This window comes from Podarcis melisellensis (genome assembly GCF_964234715.1).
Source record: "Podarcis melisellensis genome assembly, chromosome: 4".
NCBI classification, from domain to species: Eukaryota; Metazoa; Chordata; class Lepidosauria; order Squamata; family Lacertidae; genus Podarcis; species Podarcis melisellensis.
In genome coordinates this window covers 42,543,383-42,562,272 of record NC_138531.1, presented here as the reverse complement: position 1 = coordinate 42,562,272, position 18,890 = coordinate 42,543,383, and the positions used below count along the sequence as shown (strand labels likewise).

The window sequence follows — 18,890 nt, the reverse complement described above, 5'->3', positions numbered from 1 at the left end:
CAAATAAGTTTTAGCTACTATACTCATATGAAAGCCTTAGAAGTACACATATGATAAATTGTGACCACTAAAAGCAAAACACGTAGGTTAGCTGAAATGTGTCCAATGAAAACCAACTGCGGCTAGCTGACAGAATGTGTCTAATGAAAGCCATGCATGTATAGCTGACATATTCCAACCAATTAAATCTATTTAAGTAGTTTAGTAGGGTGGTACTAATTTAGAAAAAAAACATGGATTTCACTTCTGGATTGCATTTGAACAAAGGTAAAACATTTTTTTATTCAGCATCTTCATTGTCAAAACCAGCACACTGTGAAAATCATGGACCCTACAGATGGGGTGATAGGGAATAGATAGTACTTCTAATGGTGGACACGTTGTGCTTCTTCTGGAGTTCTCTGGCCATGTTTGGTCCCTATCCTGCACTCAGCTCTCACCTGTGGCTCCTAGAAGCTGTCAGCATGCAACAGCATTCACACCCAGGAAAACTGTTTCAACTGGCTGGCTAAACCAGGTGAGGGTAGCCGATGGATCTCAGACCCTCGGTGAGTTAGGGACTTTCCCTTGCATGTGAAGACAGTCTCCAAAGAATTGAGCCGACAAGACCAATAGTGGGCTCAATGGTCAAGAAGGCAGTTTCTGTCTGTGCTATAGAAGGAAGGGAGGTCAGATGGGGCTTGTCAACCTGGGAAGGTAGGAGAAGGAAAACTCTGGTCCTAAACCTCTGCCAACCTCCAGGATATCTTTGGGAGAAGAAAAGGCTAAGGAGTAAATCCAGAGTGGAGACCCTAAGGATGACACCTTGTACACCTCCTTCCAGGAACTCCTGCAGCCAAGCTGGTGACAGACATATTGATCTGCTTTCCTTTGGACCACAACAGTGAGGCCAAGAGGGGAACAAAGGTGACCACCATGAATGTAACAACTACCAGGGAATATTCCTGCTGTGTACTGTGGGGAAAGCTTTTGCCCGTATAGTTCTCAACAGATTACAGTCACTCACTGACAGGGTCTATACTGAGTCACAATGCTTCTTTAGATCTCAAAGGTCAACTGTCAACATGATTTTCTCACTGCATCAGCTGCAGGAGAAATGCCAAGAGTAGAGATGCCTTTTGTACATCACCTTCCTAGACCCAATGAAGGCCTTTGACATCAGCAGCCAAAAAGGACTCTTCATACTGCTCAATAAGATAGGATGTCCACCTAAGCTCTACAAGATGATTGTGTCCTTCCACAAGAACATGCGTGGCACTGTCCAATATGATGGCTAATCCTTGAATGCATTCCCTATAGAGTGGTGGGAAACAGTGCTGTATTCTTGCCCGCAACTCTCTCTGACGTATTATTCTCTCTGTTGCTCACTTATGTTTTCAGCTCGTCTGAAGACACGTACATCTATTCACTGATTCTTGATCAAAGAATTATCCACATACTGTAGCAATATTCAAGTATATCCACCATCCAATAATTCTTGATCTTGAGTTTGCCTGAAGCCATTGAACAGGCCTCACTCAGGGCTTTGTAGGGTGCAATATTTTTATTTCTGGCCCCAAACATGTTGATTAGACCTTCAGCGATAAAGAAACCCATCCAGAGTAGACTGAGAATATTTTTCCAAGTCTGACTAATAAGTGACCAGTTTAAACTATATGATACCTTTCATACTTGTTCCCAATTCTTCTTTAAAACAGATGAGGTATCCTGATCACATGCATGCTTTAAAAGGAATATTATTCTTCTAATCCCTAATCGAACAATGTTAATACATTGCAAATGTGTCTTCTAAAATAAGGAATGCTGTTTGGTACAATACCAGGTTTTCTGACCATGGAGGAGTGGGAAGAAGAAGCTAAGCTATACAAGAAACTGAAGCTATACAAGAAACTCTGGGAATCTGTTGAGCCGCCTTACTGGCTTGAGATCTCAGCAGGCTTATACCCTTTCAAGCACATCATCCGATCCAGGAGGACTAGAGCTATTAGAAACTATACAGGTAAGTAATAATAAACTTTATTGCGGTCCAACAACCCATAACATAGATACAGAATAAAATACAGACTCATATAGACACCCCCCCCCCAGGGAAGGGAGACCAAAGCGTTATTTGTTTAGTCATGGGTATGTTGATCTTTGATTCGTATGACTACTGAAAGAAACTTTGCCATGGCTACTGTGATATCACTGGACTTGTCGTCCAGAAGATATTTGATACAGTAGGCTTCAGATTGACCCGGCCAATTTGCCAATAGTGGTTTAATCAATAGTTCCCTTGCTTGATCATATTGTCCGTGTAAGTTTTAAACATCTAAGTAAAACTGCTTCATAGACTAGATCGCAGAAGCAGCTACCGGTAATTGTTTTTGTTTTATATTGATGTCTGTCGATATTCATGGACTAGTCACTCACTAATGCACATTAGTAATAGTAATAGTAGTTTGGGGCTTTTCTTAAGAACTGTTACCCAATTAAACATCTTTACCTGATTAAAGTTATTAATCTGGTAAATTAATCTATCAGTTAAATTTGCATGTGGGTAAAAAAAAATGTTTTTAAACAAGCAGCACAGTTTTTCATTTGTAGATGATGCACAAGCGAGTTGCAGTAGGCATTTTAGGAAAGGCACTCCCTCTTCATACCTCTAGAAAGTCCTTGCATATGTAGTTTTATAAGCTCCTGTATTAACATTTTCTTTTTACATCTGCCAACTGATTAATTAGGGGGTATCTTTTTAGTTGTTTACAAATTTCTTTAATCAATTAATGTAGCCAGCCAATCAATCAATCAATTAAAAGTTGCAGCCCTAGTTTTGTCAAAGTAAGCATCATTTGTTGAAAGCAACAATTCAGTGTATGCTATTATTTGTGTTCAGTATAATTGATTCTTGATTCATGAAATTATAAGACATTGACAATTCAAGCATTAGCGTTCTTGAATATCACTATGTGGATGTAGAATTAAAAACTTTTGAAAAATATATCAATAAATTAAAGTTAATGTACTAATTTCCAACAACTTATTCAGATTCTCACCATTAAAAGACATATCTACCTTGGATTTTTCTAGGGGTTTTCCACTCCCAACAGCCATATTCCTTTTCTTGAAGTTTTTTTTAACCTATGTTTATCATAGTTGTTTTTAAACTCTTATCCTATTTAAAGAGTAATTTCCTACTTGGTACTTCAAGTACTTTGTTCGATCTAGACAGATAGGATCAAAGGGAATGCATAAGTATTATTGCTTATGTACAAAGTTCTTCAACTGTCATCAGGATGACAGATCGACAACCAACACTAAAACGATCTAACAATATCTCTTCATTTTCATATGGCATTGCATCACCATAGTAACTACGCACCTTTCATACTTTAAAAAGCTGTATTAAACCTTAGGGAATATATTAAATAAAGTAACAATGAAGTCCTTAAAGAGATGTTATAACTGCTTTCTTTATCTGAATGGTAGAAAACAACATAAGCCCATACCTACCTGACAGTATTCAAGCAAGTGAAAGTTTATTGAAAAGTGTGTTTATATCAACTCTAGTACTATTTAATGCCAGATTGCAGCTGTAGGGCAGAATTTGGGTCATGTATAAATGTCTAGAGCACCACACTGCATTATTTGAATTTTATTATTCTGTGAACTGTCCTGAGACCTCCAGGTATAGGGTACTGTATATAAATTCAATCAATCAATCAATGCAATTTTTTTCTTTTACGTAAGCTATGACTCTACTACAGTGTATGGTGAATATATACATTCTTATAACATTCTTGACGTTCTGCTACTGTGACAGCAAAGAATCCACATCTTTCTAAGAGGCCAACATTTAAGAAAGTCAGTTATTCTATTTTACTATGGGCATATTCACAACTGAAGACCAATAGCCACTGTAATAATAAAAAAATCACATTCTTATTGACACACCCACAGATTGGCCTTCTCCCAATTCCTTTGAGATCATAGCCATGATTTGCATATCCAAAGAAAGCAAAGGTGCTCTTGCTTCTGAAAGTGGTACAGCAGGCGAGTCGGGAAGTGAAAAGATGTGTTGCTCCCTTTCCAGAATCAGCTGAGGCAAAGAAGGGGCTGCACACTGCATTGACATCTTCATTCAGTTACTCACTACAAGCACAATGTCTCATCCTTGGCCAGTTCAGACCCCATAAGCATTTCAGAGAAAGTTACCTAAAACAAGAGGAAGAAGGGGCATTCACCCCCCCCCCATCCACATGCACGCTACAGCTAAATGCATCACTACAGTTGAGCTCTAAGATGACCCAAACTGTTGCACCCTTTCCCACGACAGAGACAGAGCAGAAGAATGCATGCTGACACTAAGATATCATATTTGCATATCTCATAAACCACCTATAGACTCTACCAACATAACTAGAGAACAATGATCTGAAGTTCAAAGCCTTTTTGAAAAATTGGGATTTACATAGCATTAAGCCAGCAATCTCATATGCTCCGGACTTCTTGTGTAATTTATGCAAGTTCTTACTTTTGGGGAGCATCCTTTAGCTTTGGGGGCTAGAAATAGGAGGGGGTTCCATGGAAACTCTAAGAATTCAATTTTACTTTAATCACATCTTTTGATGAAGAGGAACGTGGCGAGGAAAACAAACTGCAAGAACGATTCTGCTTCCAAACTGCAAGAACGATTCTGCTTCCAAACTGCAAGAACGATTCTGCTTTCCTAACTACTCTTCTAACTTCCAAGTGGACATGCTTAGAGCTGGGCTGGAAAAAAAATACTGTGTTAGGGTTCTCTGCTTTTTTAAAGGCAAGCTGTATGAACTGGTGTACATCACAGTGTTTCACTACCTGCAGAAATATGGTCAATAGAAGCTGGCCTGCACCTTGAAAAAACTTGATCTTGTTTTTTAATCTTTGTTCACCTACAATTTCAAACCAACAAAACACAAAAAACAAAAGCTAAAAACAGAATCGTACATAATTCTATGAGGCAGAAAACATTTGCTCATGATTGGTTAAATGATAACTGAAGTGTCATATATTTAATAATGCTAGCCTCCCACATGCAAGTCCTATAATACTTCTTGATGTTAGAAAACAGATCGTCTTGCTTTCTGCCTTTCACTTTAGGAACATTATAATATAAATTAAATTGTCAGCTTCCTTCTAACTGATAGATATGGTTGGATGTTGAAGGAACTTAGTTTTGCACTTAAGGTATAACTTCAACACTCCTGCAGTTTGTTAAAACAGGGCATGATAAGTCACCTGCAGGTTAGCAAACTATATCTTTGATACCAACATCAAGCATCCTTTCAATTCATGTAGAAAATAATGTAATTTGTCCTGACTTCCGAGCAATTATAATTAGCATTAAAGTGGTCTTTTCTTTTTTGTCACCTCTACATTCAATACTTATTTGCGCTTATTTGTACTTACTATCAGTTAATCTCTTCTATAATGATATCAATAACTGGTGGTATTATGCATGGAAATTGAACATGAAGATAAATGTGTGATCAGTGCTATCTTTATGCTTCTTGTTTTGATTTTATAATTAAGCTTCTGGTCTTGATTTGCTTTAAATAAAACTTTATCATACTCAACATATGCAGTGTGTTTCAAATGAATGTGCTGAAGTGCACTATTCTTAACCCATGTTTGATTAATATCCATTGTCTTTGGAAACCACACAAAGCCAATCATTTATTTCCTTGATTATACCATAACCAAAGAACTTTGCAATTCAATTTGAAATGAATGTGCTTTGCAGAACATGAAAATAAGGTTTAAACAAGCATGGTGGTATTAAAACTAATGAAAATTTCCACTCAAGTTCTAAATAACAAATATACACTGCAATAAGTGTGTATGTTGGAACAGATCACTGAAGTATACTGTATTCACAGTTGCCTAAATTAAGTGTAGATTGGGGACTGAACAGAATTCCATTTTGTTCCCACTACCTGAAATCAGCATTTAAATAAAATTGTCCTTAAACAATTCTGAACTATACTGAGCATGATCCAGCCCAAGCAACAGGATCAGAGAAGATATATGGAGGCTCCATGTGGGTGGAAGAATAACAAAGAATGTGTATTTCATTTCAAACACTGGCCTTGACCAAACACCCTAGAGACATAACTCACTGATCTTGCCCCCTTCCCAGCAGCGGAAAACTGCCACGTGCAAGCTATTCAACCATGGAACACAGACCATAATGACAACAATGGATGCAGCATATTCCTGGGAGAATATCCCCATGTTCCAAAAGGGGGGGAGGAGAAGACAAAGGTAACTACTGACTGGTCAACTTGACATCCATACCAGAAAAGGGCCTAGAACAGATAATTAAATGTTTGGTCTATAGGCACTTAGAAAAGGATGCTGTGAATACTAAGATGTACATGGGTTTCTCAAAAACAAGTCATGCCAGACGAATCTCATTTCATTTTTGGATAAGAGTTACAAGCTTTGTGGATTAGGGGAATGCTGTAGATATAATGCATCTTGATTTCAGTACGGTTTTTGGCAACGTCCCCTAAGATATTCCTGTGGAGAAGCTGGTAAAATGTGGGCTGGACAAGGTAACTGTTAGGTGGATTTGTAGCTTGTTGACTGACCGAACCCCAATAATAATAGTAATAATTTTATTATTAATACCCCACACATCTGGCTGGGTTTTCCTGGCCACTCTGGGCAGCTTCCAGCATTATTTGCTCATTATTGAGCAAAGAGTGCTCACTAATGTTTCCTCACCAACCTCGAAGAAAGGTGACAAGTGGGGTGCCACAGGGTTTTATCCTGGGCCTGTTGTTGCTCAATGTCTTTATAAATGACATGGATGAAGGAATTGAGGGGATGCTCATTCATTTTGCAGATGACACCAAACTGGGAGATTAACACGAGTCAACAGTCTAATGCAGCGGGGGGCGGGGCGGGGAGGTAATGTTATTCTAGGGTGCATCAACAGAACCACTGTATCCAGATCAAGGGAAGTAATAGTCCCTATTCTGCCTTGGGTCAGACCGCACCTGGAATACTGTGTCCAATTCTGGCCACCATAATTTAAGAAGGATATTGATAAGCTGGAATGTGTGCAGAGGAAATATGATAGCCATCTTCAAATATCTAAAGGGCTGTTGTCACATGAAGAAAGCTTGTTTTCTCCTATGATGGAAGGTAGAATGAAAACCAATGGCTTCAAGTTACAAGAAAGGAGTTTCCAACTAAACATCAGGAAGAACTTTCTGACGACAAGAGCTGCCTAGGTACTTCCTTACACTAGCACTACCCTATACTAGAGATGAAACAGCTTGAAACGTATTGTGACTCATTTAAGTCCAGCATCCTGTTCTCACAGTGGTCAACCTGATGCCTATGGGAAGCCTATAAGACCTGAGTGCACACTAGTATTTTCAATTACAGCAGACAAGAGCAAGCAATTTATCTAATCATATTTTTACATGGAAAAGTCACATTTTCCTAAATCGATACGATAAAGATTTTGTACTATATTACTTGCTTCAGGAACTGAACATTTCAGTTTTGGAGGTAGATAAAAATAGATGCAACTTGACTAATTAGGAAACTAACAGGCTAAAAACCTGGAAAGTTATGGAGAACTATACAGAACTAATATATATTATGACATAGATGGCATAAAACCAATAAGGACCGAAGTAAAAGGATGAAATTAAGAAAAGTAGCAATCAAGCTGTATGTCCTGACAGCAAGCTCTATACATACATGATCTCCAAGAAAAAGTACAAGAAATATTTCAAAAAAAAAAAAACATTCACGTTAAATTATATAATACTTTAGGAAGAAAAATATATACTGTTACCCTGAAAAGTGTGCACGGTTTTGTTCGAGCACAGAGTGGAAGTTATAAGCACCAATCAGATTATTCCCTCTGGATCCTAACTTCTCCCACTCAATAATGAATAAGCTGAAAACATACTGCCTGAAGTGATTTATCTGCTTACCGTTTAGCTGCTGTGCAAACATGTTATTTGTTGTCTTACGTTTTACGTTTTTAAAATGTACAATTTTTTACTGTGGCCAGTGGCTATGTTTACACATCACATTAAACCATGGGTAGGCAAACTAACGCCCAGGGGCCGGATCTGGGTTATTTGTGGGGCATAGAAATTCATTCATTCCCCCCCCAAAAAAATATAGTCTGGCCCCCCCACAAGGTCTGAGGGACAGTGGACTGGCCCCCTGCTGAAAAAGTTTGCTGACCCCTGCATTAAACCATAGTTAATGTCTAACTATGGTTTAACAAAAATGAGCAAATGTTGCTCAAAAATCTCCACACTGCTTGTCCTACATTCCAGTTCATATTACTAATGAAAAAGAACTAAGGTGGTAGTTTTAAAGGATAGATATAGCAACGAACAACTGAGGGTTTTTTTTTTTGGGGGGGGAGTAACATACTTTGTGTTGTGGGGGGGCTACCATGAAAACTGAAACCCCATGACACTTAATGAATGCTTACTAATCTTTAGTATTATTAAGCTGGCATACTGACAGTTGGTTCACTATTTTGTCCAACACATCCTTGACTTCCACAGAAACGGTTTACATCACAAAATACTGGAGTGCATGTTAAACTGACATGTTTGAAAGATGAGGAACCAAGGAAGCATGAGGCCAATAGTCAACCCACAAACATAGTTGTTCATCATTCCCCAAAATGAATCTAGCCTGAGCTTCTGGATAGCCTCCTCATAAAAAGCTCTTTGGTTCTCAATTGGTTTTATAGCACGTAGCCGGATTTTCAGAACACAAATGCCTGAAAAAAGCAAATGCATTTTCTTACAAGTCACATCTGATTCATAGAGAAAAGCAAGCTGCTGGTGACCAGCATGGGCTAAAACTTGTGTCCATGTGTGTGGACTGTGGGATTGGATATGTTTTGAATGTGCAGTGAAACATGAAAGTAATACACTTAAGACTACCATTATCTTGTTATGTATAAATATACTTAGTGTACTAGGTTCCTAATAATGCAAGTATTTCTATGTCATCTTTCAGGAATGTCTTTACTTGGATGAGTCTTCTGGGGAAGATTAAAAGAGAGACACTTTCCCACAAATATCTTAAAAATTTAAGTTATACACTGCTCAAGGTTTCCCTCCCTTTGTTCCCTAATATTGCAAATGATGCACTCCTTAAACAAAAATGAAAGCAATGACAGGAGAGTATGCCCATAAATCCACTCCGTACAAATGTTTGCCATACATTGTGTGAATCCATTATGTTTACCATTTTTAAATCATATACAGTGGTACCTCGGGTTAAGAACGTAATTCGTTCTGGAGGTCCATTTTTAACCTGAAACTGTTCTTAACCTGAGGTACCACTTTAGCTAATGGGGCCTCCCGCTGCTGTCGCGCTGCTGCTGCGCAATTTCTGTTCTCATCCTGAAGCAAAGTTCTTAACCCAAGGTACTATTTCCAGGTTAGCGGAGGCTGTAACCTGAAGCATATATAACCCGAAGCGTATGTAACTGTATTGAACTTACCGTATTTTTCGCCCTATAGGACGCACTTTTCCCCCTCCAAAAATGAAGGGGAAATGCGTGTGCGTCCTATGGGGCGAATGCAGGCTTTCGCTGAAGCCTGGAGAGCGAGAGGGGTCGGTGCGCACCGACCCCTCTCGCTCTCCAGGCTTCAGGAGAGCCGCAGCACCAGCCCCACAAGGTCGGGGGACAGCGGGGAGGCAGAATGCCGCCATTCCGCTGTCTCCCGATGTGGTTTGGAGGCTGACGGCGGGGAGACGCGTGCTTTTCCCTGCCGCCAGCCCTGCAAACCTGATCTGTAGACGGGCGGCGGGGAGAAGAGCGCTTCTCCCTGCTGCCTGCCCCGCAAGCACCTGGGGGGGAAATAATTTTTTTTTTCTTTATTTCCCCGCCGAAAAACTTGGTGCGTCCTATGGGCCGGTGCGTCCTATGGGGCAAAAAATACGGTACTTAAAATATTCTTATTCCAAGGGTCATTTTTAAAATGGTACACTCTCCATGTTGAAGCCGCCTGTAAGTGCCTATTCTCCAGACAGTAGGCACAACCTTTAAAAGTCTCTTATCCTGTGCACTGGCACATGCAGTGTTTGTGAATGAGTAGTCACTCCCTGGAGGTGCCTGTACTGGAATGTAGATGGTGTAGGGGTGAGAGGTTTTTATAAATTATGCCCACTGCATGGAACACACTGATGTGGGTAAGTGCTGTTCAGCAGCCTCTACATGGGAGATGTAATGTTTAAATTAGCCCTCAAATTACCACTTCAAATAAGGAATTAGTGGAGACTGCCTTGAAATCATTACTATTAAATCAACTTGCATTTGGGCTCCTTGTGCGCTTCCTTTGTTTCATTTCAACATTTATGTATCCCATGTTCAAACTTATCTCTGCAGTAATGAAAGCAACAAACACACAACTTATATGGTAAAAGCTGGGACTTTCAATTTTCAAAGGCAGATATGGGGAACATGTGGCTGTTGAGATGTTGTTGAACTCCACCTCACATCATCCCTGAGCATTGTTCATGCTGCTTGGTGTTGATGGGAGTTCAGGAACATCCAGAGGGCAGTGAGTCCTCCATCTCTGTCTTAACTAGAGCCTGCATACTACACCAAAGACCGTCAAAAACAAACTAAGCTCTAAGTGACTTGTGCTTCTATCCAGATTATATCAATGCCTGGTTGCTGGAGTTTTTTTAACTAATACAAACTTTTGACAGTTGATGTACCACATGATAAAATGTTTAAAGACTTATGTTGTCTATTTTCTATAAAGATTCCTAAACACAATGGGAACACTATAGATATCATCTAGCATGAACAGGTTTTTAAAAAGGTGATATTCACATTGTTTTCATCTAAGATTTCTCAGTTTTGTTCTGCTATAAAGCAATAAGTGAGCCACAGGGGGCTCAAGAAGTAGTTGTATGGTTCATGCTGAAAGACATGGAAGGAACAGAATCACAACTGAACATCAAGGAAATGTTTGAGCAAACAGAAAAAAAAATGGAATATAAGAAAGTTACCAATGATCATGGAAAAAGATCAGCAGGGGGCAAAATGAAATTTGGCTGCCTAAGTGAGGGGAAAATATTCTCCAAAGAGGAGAACTATTATTAAATGTACAGGTTGTGTGCCCCAAAACGGATCAGAAAAAGTTTTATCAACCTTGCACCTGGTAGTTTTTCAAATGTTATGTTTGAAACATCAACATATGCTATATCTATACAACCGTGCAACCTCAGAAAACTACTAAAAGGAACAATGCAAAAGAAAAAGAGAGTTAATGTACAAATACTTTAAACAAAGCTATGAGCAAGGCAGAAACACAAGCTATATTGTAGGTCAATCTATGAGTTTTAAATGTTATTAAAATTGATTTTTTTAAAACATCTCTTTAAAGGTACAGTCACATGTCATTTCATACAAGTTATTTGAAACTTATTGATCTTCTCATTTGTGCAAAGACCGGGTTCTGCCATCAGTCTGGTGAAAGGATAATAGAGCACTCTAAACACTTATGGTAGGTTAGATGCAAACAGTGGTCCTCATTTAAACAGATGTAATAGCACTACAAGTGTTTGCATTCCAACCTTTGCAATTGCATGTTATGCAATAAATTAACAAGCGTGTTCTGCTCTGCTTCACATCAAGGCCAATATCTCAGTCTTGTTGCTTTAATTTGCAATCAGATTCTAAGCACCAGAAGATGCATCTAAGGTACATTAAAAAGGATGGGATACAAGTCTTCATAGCCTGCCACATTGTGCACAAAGAAAGCGAACAATTACCAGCAATTTTACTTTACCACTGTAGGACAATACCAATGCAGTTAAATTTGGCTCCATGCAAGCAACTGGGGAAAATATACTTAAAATGACTATATATGGAAAATTACATTTGAAAAAAAGCTCAATGGAGAATGTATATGTATTTCTGTATGGACAGATAAAATCTCTGGAAGTATATTCAAGTCTATTCTGCAAAATACCCTTCTATTCATCCTACTCAAAGCAGCATTCTCAGGCTATAATAGGTCACAACTAAGTACAGTACCTTCCTTCAAGAATAATTTTGCTTTGTCTGTCAGCTGTCAACAAAACACAAAGAACTCATACAGTCCAGTTATGTATTGTACATGTAAGAGAATCTAACAAAATACAAAGGCGGGGTGGGGGGAGAGAAATCAAAATTTCATGGCAGGTGCAGTTCCACGTTTGCTAAAGGAATTTCATAAACCATGTTTCATGTGTGGCTACTGAATTCCTAAAATAACTTTAATGGTTGCTCCAAAAGGAAAAGAAAAGAGAAAGACATCATGTACCAAAGCAATATTAACGTCACATTTCATATGTTGCTTATAGAACACTTTGCTGAACATTTAAAAAAAAAAAGTTAAAAAGTTAAAGACATTACACAAGTCTGTGTTCTCGTAAAATGAGAAAGACCTTCTGGTGGCATTGAAAGAAAGGTCTCCGCAGTGGGCACCTCAAAACCAGTTTTTTAAAAAAGCATTTAAAAGCATTACCAAGCACTGTTTGTTCATTTAAGTTTAATTATTTTCTCTTTGAGAACGGTACTAATGAAACTGAATATCTTTCATGGTTTCGGAGGACAGTTTGAACAGTCTGTAAACAAGACTGAGGGTAGACAAGTGAGCTGACTGAGCCAAGGGGTTGCTAGGTGATGCATAATGTAAACCCACAAACTTGCTAAGGGTTATTTTGCTCTCATTCCGCTCTCACACTGCCTCTCCGAAGTTCCAGCCATTACCTTCCAGGTGACTAGCAATATTCCCCTTGCTCTTTAAAATTATTATGCTTTGCTAAAAATGCAGAGTTCGGACGGGAAGAGAATATAAAACACTTTTATTTATTTTTGTACAAAATTACAAGAAATATAACCTCAAAAAGTGTTCATTGCTTTTTAAATGGGAAATATATTGTCCTCATATGGTTTACAAGGACAAATGTTCACTATAACCTCTTTCACCCACCCCCATCCACTCCAAAAACTTGTGATTTTTTTTTCAAGTATCTGATCAGAGATTGTCCAGTAAGAGCACTTTATTAGATCATCAGTCAAAGGGTTTCACAAGCACTGAGAGCAATGGGCTCAAATGCAGCACATCAGTTTTAATAGACCACAGACTAATAGTAAACTGCAGATACTGCTGAGAACTTTCCATGCACTAAACTCTTGAAAAAGCACCATCTCTCCAGCTTAAATGCAGCTGCCTCTTTCAATGCTGCAAATGGGTAAATTTGACAAAAAAGCCACCATTAAGACTACATGAAAGGCTCAAGACAACATCCTTTCAATGCTTTGTACTTCAGTAATCAGATGTACTTACTCACCCCCTCCCCCAAACCCGATCAAGAACTATTTCTGAATGGTAGGAAATAATTCCACTTTGTACATCTTTTAGTTAATCAAGACTTTCTATTCAGCAATTTGACCTTTTGTTCAAAACAGGATTATCAGTTTTTTCGCCAGTTACCAAGGGCGACTCGCATGGTGAACATAATTGCAATAATTTGCAAAACACCATGGCAACCCACATTACAACTAGGTAAATACTGGTCTTTTGTGCTACATTGTTATTTTCAGAGATGCTGAAGTCAAAGAACGAATGACAAATGAACACAAAATTTATATTTGCTTTGTCTCAAAAGAGAAGAAAATTGATAACAAGAATTGGGGGGAAACCGACTACAGCTGTAATTTCTAACTTGATTAATTAGGATGGTAACAGTCCTTAACAGTATATTCAACAAACAGCCCTGACTTAGTCTCTCCACCCACCTCTCCCCCTCACTACAGTACTACCACTATCCCCCACCCCAGACAATTTTTCCCCCTTCTGCTAGGAGAACAACCAACCCCATTTGCTCTTTTCTTCATCTTAATGGAATCCTTAATTACAGAATATTGTCCTCCAGCTCTTCATTACACATTGAAAACTGAGTGAGGGAGAATACGAGTGCCAAAGCAGACAGGGTAGCTACAGCAGTCTTGTCTGCTTTTTTTTTGGACACAACAGGCCTAATGATGAGACGGCATTTTTCCCCTGGTATTAGCAGCTGTTCTACTGCAGACAATTAAGCACAAACTATTTAGCATTTCAGAAAGCCGCTTCTTGTCTTGGCAGTGTTAGGTAAGTGTGCATGCTAAAATGAACTTACAAGTTAAATACCAAAACATCTGATAGGAAGTCTCTACTTACACTGTAATTACCATTTTGGGTGCAATATCTGCAGCATTCCAACATTTCTCTATTAATACTATATGCAAGTGAATGTAAAATAGTAACACAGCCCACATGCAATTCATGTTTAATAAATTATTATTATCAATCATCATCACCATCATCTTAATATTGGTGTGCACCATGATTTGGCAAGTCCCTAAGCATACCAAGAACCACATTTAGATATGTATTTTCTTACTCTAACACAGTGTTTTGCAACAGCTAATGTGATCCAGGAAGAGACAATTAGGGCTGAACATCTCTGCTTACGTAGGAAGCACATTTGAGGGCCTTGGATTATTGATCAGCTGATCTATTTCACACAGCAATTGTGAAAATAAGGATATTTGTTTATTTGCTAACTTTACGTCTCACCCTTCCTCCCAAGGGAGCCCAGGGAGGCTTCTAGATACATGTACCAATATATATTGATATTTATGAATTGCAATATACTGACGTTTATACAACACACTATTTCACAGGCAGTGGCATAGCGTGGGTTGTCAGCACCCGGGGCAAGGCAAGTAATTTGTGCCCCCTAACCCGTAGATTTGCGCCCCCTAACCCTAACCCCCAGATGTTGCGCCCGGTGCGGCCGGCCCCCCCTGCACCCCCCACGCTACGTCACTGTTCACAGGGACAATGCAAGGTAGCTGTTCAGCCTATAACTTGGTGGAACCTTTTGCCCACATGCAATGCATACCATTCACCCTGGAACATCACTCAAGCCCATGGTACAGAAAAGGCAAATGATTTCTCATCTCAGTTGTGCTCAGCTTGGAGCCAGGGATCAGCTGAACCTTCAGGTGCTCTCTGGCCCAACAGTCAAGCAGTGAGACTGGCTTGAGCAGAGAAGGACTGTGCACTGCCTCCCTCCCACCTTGCTCCAGTGGATCTGCACACTGCACTTTGTTGTTGGATATATTCCCTAAAGGCATTAGCCATAACGCTAACCAAGGGCTAGGGGGGAGAAACCCAGCCAGATGGGTGGAGTATTATTATTATTATTATTTCATTTATTATCTACCCTACAACAAAAGTTTCTGGAGTGGGCTGCAACAATATAAAAATACAATATTGAAAACGGTTAAAACAAGTTATAAGCAGAAGAACAAGCACAGTTCTAAAACCATATTCCAGGTGTCAAAGGTAAGGATAAAGAGGTGGATCATATGAAGAAAGCTATACAGTGAAGGTGCCAGACATAGCTCTGTGAAGAGGGAATTCTACAGCTTAGGAGCCGTCAGAGAGAATGTCCTCTCCTAGGCTGCCATCTCCCAGCCACCCAAGGGCAGTGTAACTTACATTGACCTTGAGAGAATCTGTAGGGAAGGAGGCTGTAGTAGATGGGGAGGCTCAGTGGGGTAGGGCTTTAAACACTAATGTAAGCACCTGTAATTGGGCCAAAATGCAAATTGGCACCCAGTGCAGCTATTTTAAAACAGGGGTTATGAGAGTTCTAAATGGAACCCCAGACAGTAACCTGGCTGCTGTGTTTTGGACCAGTTGAAGCTTCTGAGTTGTCTTCAAGGGCAGTCCCACACAGAGCACCTGTCCGTAATCCAATCTCAAAAGTTATAGCCACTGAAGCTACCTGAGCCTTCACCAACAATGTTGGGTCCATGAGTACCTCAGAGGAAGATCCACAAGAAACCTCTTAAAAACCAGTCCATCTTCTCAGCTCTTGGACCTGAGAACTCTGAACAAATAATACCCCTGTCTTTCATTCCAACCCCATTAACCGAGAAGGACTCCAAGGCTGGAAGCCTTCAGAGCAAAAGAGTCTGCCCTCTTCTATTACAAGGACTAGTTCATTGTAACAGGAAGCACAGCTAGCTGGTCCATGAAGCAGTCCTAAAGCAAGTTGCTTCAGGGTGCCACCCTCAGAGGAGGAAAGACAAGTGAAAGGTTGGTTCAGGGCTACACCTCCTGCAGTCTCACCGCCAACACCTGCACCAGCACTCGCCCTGCACCATCATGCCTCTCCAACTGACAGGGACAGAAAGTGGGCACCGCTGCTCAGAGTTTTGCCTCTAGTGGCAAAATGTCCCAGGCCCCCCTATATAAAATTTAACTTTTTTAAAACTTTTGTTTCATTTTCTAATACTTCATTTTCTGTTAAAATGGGGGGGGGGCACTCTAAACAGTGTACTCTAATATTGTAATAAAGCTGGCATTCAAGAATATAGAGGGAGCTCTCCTGTCTCCAGGCTATTCATTCCCTATATTTGTAGAATGAGGACATACCTCACTGAGGACCACTCTACCCTTAACAATATTCACTTTAGTCAATATAGAAGCTATGCATATCGAGACATGAGGGAAAGAGCTGGAAAACTGACAGTCCGTGTCTGTTTATGTGCATCTGCACCTCTGTTTTGTGAATTTACCACGGCAAACAGTTGCGGTAAAACCAATGCATCCAAGCTGCCATGTAAAAGGCGAAGAAATTCTCATATTTTCCTCCACATTAACTATTTTCAGCATCAGGAACAGTTGCAGCTTCCCTTCTAAAACCAAAGCTTCTAAAACCAAATACCTATTATTTGGGAAGTTAAATAGATCCATCAAAAAAGAAGAAGAAGAAAGCAGCTGTGCTTTGTGCATAGCTGGGGAGGGGGACTTCCCAGGTACACAGAAGTATATTAGTTTGTAAATTGAAAGAAAAAGAATAAAAACAACAACAGAAGGGCTCCGTGAAAGACCTATGCTCAGTGACCTCCAGGGCTTAAAGAATGTCGAGGGCAGCTGAGCCATGGGATGTTGAGGGTGTCAGATGACAAAAAGGAAGCTGGAGGGAGGGAGGAACTGGCTTCTTTGAATGTCTGAAAGCTTGTACTATCCTTGGGAGAGGGGATTAAGATGTGGGGTGGGGTGGACACATCCCATTGGACCTCTTAAAAAACTCTCCCCCCACTATATAGGTGGTTGTGGGGGGGAGGAACAATACACCTTTTCCCTTTCTCCCTCTCCAGATGTCCCCTCACCAACCCTAAACAAAGCTATAAGGTTCCTGATTCCAGGCCAACTGGAAGAGTTTGTAATAAGTGATCAAGATACTCTACAAAATGTTGAAGTGTGTCCCCCCACATAATAGTTTAATGCCTTTTCCCACGGCCACTTCCCCATGCATAATTTGCCAGTGTTCAATAAGATTACTAAATCTTAAACTATACAGATGTTATTTATTTATTCATTCATTCATTCATACATACATACATACATAACATATACCTAAAATAGAGTTTTCCTCTATTTTATCCTCACAACAACCCTGTGAGGTAGGTTAGACTGATGGTTTCTGAGCTAAACTGTTTCACTACATGTACTCTTAAGTTTGCTTCAGCAAATACTTTTCCTGTGTCCAATCCATATAACTTTTCTCACAGTGCCAAATATCCCCGCCATGAACCAATATTCATAAACCAATGTAAAATCTGAACACTATATTCTGTTTGTTTTTAACTTTCTATTGAAGCACACATACACTTTTTAAACTGCATTTGGGGAAGATGGCTAGGTGCAGTGTCCTGTAAAAGTAACAACAATACTTCATAGAGTACAACTGACTCTCTGGCCACTATAGTATTGGAATTATATCCAACTAAGTTCTAGTCATAGTAGACCCATGCCCATTAATTTCAATTGTCTATTGTGAGTATGACTCACAATGGATACAAGTCTTACTGTGGAATCCTCACCAATTGGACTAATAATTCCTCTGAAGACTTGTGTTTTCCTGCCCTTTTCGTATCTTATAGAAAGGATACAATATTTTTACAACAATGGGTGTTTGGCCAACGTATTTTCATTACAAGGTCTGATTAGTCCAGTATGCCTAATCTGATCTGCCAGTATAGCTCATTGGGACCCACGTTCCAGGGCATACAGTTGGTCAAGTGGGATGGTCCATCCATTTGCATTTCCTGTTCACCCTGGGGACATTTAAGTGTCAAGGGCATGGGTCATTTTTGAGAACTCACTGTTTTTCTGGAACAAACAGTCCATTACAGGCTATGCTTATCCATGTCACCCACTATGTGAATGATCCTTCATAGAAGCAGTAGGTGTGACTTTCCAAACTGCTATTTGCTGTACAACACACTTAAAAATCAAGTTTGTGGGAGATGATCAGGTCTGCGTTCCCTCTTCTGCGAAGACAAAGCCAAGGCCTTATGGAAATATAGCCTGGCAACCACTAGTATCTAAGAGTACCCAGAGATAAAGTTGCAGGTTTGAAAATTTAAGGAGGCTCTGCAGGAACTCTTTGGGTGTCATTACTTTGACTGAGAATAAGCCGCTGTGTTGTTTTCTCTCCTTATAGAGATTTGCAATAGGGTGGGACCCTGAAAACCTGAATGTAGGGGTTTTCCTTCAGAGGTTTGCAACTCTGTTTTTCCAGCACTAAAACTAAATAAATAATACTATGCAAATTGGGAGTAGGGATGTTTACCATCACTGCCTTACAATCTCATGGAATTTCAGAATTTGATTGTGCGAGTCTCATTTTTTAACAAAGCAATTGAACAACTCTGTGACTCCTGAAAAGGTGTAGCTCAAGGAAAATAGACATAGATAGTGGCTGCAAAATAAAAGGAAGAAGTTCTCTCTCCCTCTTCTTAAGTA

At 39.7% G+C, this 18,890-nt stretch overlaps 1 protein-coding gene across 1 annotated transcript in view; it reads right to left on the bottom strand.

Moving 5' to 3' along the window:
• Positions 1–18,890, bottom strand: part of POLA1 (DNA polymerase alpha 1, catalytic subunit) — a 179,730-nt gene that overhangs the window by 64,626 nt on the left and 96,214 nt on the right. The window lies entirely within an intron of this gene.